The sequence below is a fragment of the Crocodylus porosus genome, unplaced genomic scaffold (assembly GCF_001723895.1).
Source record: "Crocodylus porosus isolate Cpor-Errol unplaced genomic scaffold, CroPor_comp1, whole genome shotgun sequence".
Taxonomy (NCBI): Eukaryota; Metazoa; Chordata; order Crocodylia; family Crocodylidae; genus Crocodylus; species Crocodylus porosus.
In genome coordinates this window covers 54,360,231-54,363,578 of record NW_017728906.1, presented here as the reverse complement: position 1 = coordinate 54,363,578, position 3,348 = coordinate 54,360,231, and positions in this window count along the sequence as shown.

Below are 3,348 nucleotides of genomic sequence, written 5' to 3'. Positions count from 1 at the left end.
GGGGCTGCGCTGCCCCCGCCGCCGCGCCGCCGCCTTATGTAGCGCCCGGGCGCGGGGGCTCCTCCTCCGCCGCCGCCCCCCCGAGACCCGCCTGCGCCTGGTGCGCTCTGTCCCAGACTAACGAAATACCAACTACACACGGCGAAGAAAAGGCAAACAAGGCTGTAACTGAGTCTCTGTCTTTCCGTTGCTCGCTGCAAGTCAGCCATGGGTGAGAATTGGGGGTGGGGGGGAATAGAGTTGGGCTCAGAAAAATCATCGCATCTGCCCCTTGGGACCCAGTGATCTCGCAAGATCCCTTTCAGCCCCAGTGGCTGCAAAATCTCTACGGGCATAGGCAGGGCAGATGCGAGCTCTTTTCTCAGCCCACCTACATACTAGCTGGACACAACGCAAGTAAGTCTGCAACTAGGTCTTATTCTTTGCTCTGTGTTGCTCGCTGTAAGCCGTCCGTGAGTGAGAATGGGAGGAAAAAATGTAGCTGAGCTAAGAAAAGAGATCACATCACTAAAGACATAGGTAGGCAAGGTTCATTGGGGTGATGGGGGTCTCTTTTCTTAGACCACCTAACTAGTATTTAAACCTTAGGCCAACTAAATAGTTTTACTTTATTTTAAATACTGTTTAGTTGGTCTAAGAAAAGAGATCCCATCTCTAAGGCCATTGGCAGGCAAGGTTCTGTGGGGAGATGGGATCTCTTTACTTAGACCAACCAAATGCCAACTAAACACGGGGGAAAATATTGCAAATAAATCTCTTGCTTGTTTACTTTCTGTTGTTCACTGTAAGTTGTCTACGAATGAGAACGGGGGAAAATGTAGTTGAGCTAAAAAAAAAAAATCACATTTTTAAGGACATAGGCAGGCAAAGTTCTTTGGGTAGATGTGATATCTTTTCCTAGCTCAGTTAATTTTTTTTCCCAATTCTCACTCGTAGATGACTCACAGTGAGCAATAGAAAGTAAAGAAAAAGAAACGGTTGCAGACTTACGACTTTTTCAAAGTTTAGTTGGTATTTAGTTGGACTAAGAAAAGAGATCACATCTACCCAAAGAACCTTGCCTGCTTATGTCCTTAAAGATGTGATCTCTTTTCTTAGACCAACTAAATACCAACTGAACACGAAAAAAAATGCAGATAAGTCTGCAAATAAGTCTCTTTCTTATTTAGTGTCTATTGTTTGCTGTAAGTTGTCTGAGTGAGAATTGGGAAAAAATTTAATTGGGCTAAGAAAAGAGACCACATTTAAAAAGGACATAGGCAGACAAGGTTCTTTGGGTAGAGACATGATCTCTTTTCCTAGACAAACTAAATAGTATTTAAAATAAAATAAGATAATACTGTTTAGTTGGTTGAAGGAAAGAGATCACATTTACCTAAAGAATTTGCCTGCCTCTGTCCTTTAACCAACATGGTTACAACCAGCACCCCTGAATGTGACTAATGTGACTGAAATAGACAATGTAGTTTGCTGCTCAAAATAAATGCATTACGAAGTCAAATGACTTGTTAAAGCGGGGAAAAAAATAAGAATTGCTTCTTTTTGGGAAATGGCTGCTTCCCCACAGCATTGATGGGTCTTAAATATGAAATGATCATTTTGGAAGCTCAAAATGATCGTCTTTGCTGAAAAACTATGGGACAGTGGGGGGAAAAATATAAATAAGCTTGCAAACAAGTCTGCAAATACATCTTTCCTATCTACTGTATATTGCTCGCTGCAAGTCATCAGTGAATGAGAACTGGGCCATCAAAGTTGAAGCATCTCTTTATTTTTAAGCAAGCCATTATAAAGTACTGACTACAAACCCCAAAGGCTGTTAAGACTCATTTTGAGTAACTTGTTTTTTGCATATGCTGCATTAATTAGCTGCCTCAAATTGTTGTACATTTTGAACACTTGCTATTGTTGGTTGTACTAGCCAATTGCCCATCAATAATGATGGAGCGGGGGGAGGCGGCTGGGGACAGAGGGCCACTCCCCCGTTTTCCCCCTCCTCTCCCCACTGCACTGTAGCTGGGGCCAGAGCTGCACCCCCATCAACTCCATCGCCGTCACCTGCAGGATAGGGATGGGGCAGAGGCCCAAGGCCAATCCTCACCCCCACCAGTTTGGGGCCAGGACCACTCGCCCCACCTCAACCCAGGGGATCGGCAGTTGTCGCAGGCCAGCTGGGCACTGTGAGTATATTAATTTAGTTGCAGACTGACTGAGCACTGCAACTTTATTAGCCACTGGGCTTTTTGGTTTGGGTTCAAGGAGGTGATGTTGGGAGGAAAGCAATGACAAGTTTTACTATAAAAAAGAATGAATTTTACTTATAACAGCAAAAGATATAGTTTGCATATATGACAGTTAATAAAAAGGTTAAGTTAATAAACAGATAATAAACACAGTACAAGTTAAAATTGTCAGTGATAATAAAAACAGACAGAGAAATTAACTAAGAGTTCCTACTTGGTTAGTAACTTATTGATAGTCTTTCAGTTTTAGGTGCACTTCAAGTTGATTTAGGAAAGTCAGATCCACGCTATCGGAGGGAGAACCTGGGGAAGGTCCCTCAGTCAGGATCTGGTCCTTGCTCACACAGGGAGTAAGAGATCCGGGGGCAGGGGACAGCAATGACCCTTCTGTTCTGTCCTTCCTGCAGGTTACTTAACATGCGTGTTCTATTATATCTTGTCTATCCTAATTTGTTGACTTTCTAGACACTCATAATTTTATTCTATAGCTGTTATCCTATAGGGTTAAAAGGTGTTAGAAATCATTGTAATAAGTTACTGCCTAAGCTTGGGTTTACCCAATAAGCACATCACACCACATCACTTTGGGGTCTGAGATTAACATGTTCCCACCCAAGTTCAGCCCACTATGTTAATTATACCTTGTGGTTAGATCCGTTAATTTTGCTGAATTTAAGCGAAAAATTATTAAATCGGCTAGATTTGCAGTTTTATTCTTCATAGATTTCATAGACATTAGGGCTGGAAGGGACCTCGGAAGATGATCGAGTCCAGCCCCCCACCCAAAGGGCAGGAAGTCAGCTGGGGTCATAGGATCCTAGCAAGATAAGCATCCAATTTGCTCTTGAAGGTGTTCAGTGTAGGTGCTTGAACCACCTCCGCTGGCAGGCTGTTCCAGACCTTGGGGGCTTGGAAAGTAAAGAATTTCTTCCTTATGTCCAGCCTGAAACGGTCTCACAGTAATTTATGACCGTTTGACCTTGTCATCCGTTGGGGTGCTCTGGTGAACAAACGTTCCCCCAGATCCTGGTGGTCACCCCTGATAAACTTATAGGTAGCCATCAGATCACCCCTGAGCCTGCGCTTTTCCAGGCTAAAGAGCCCC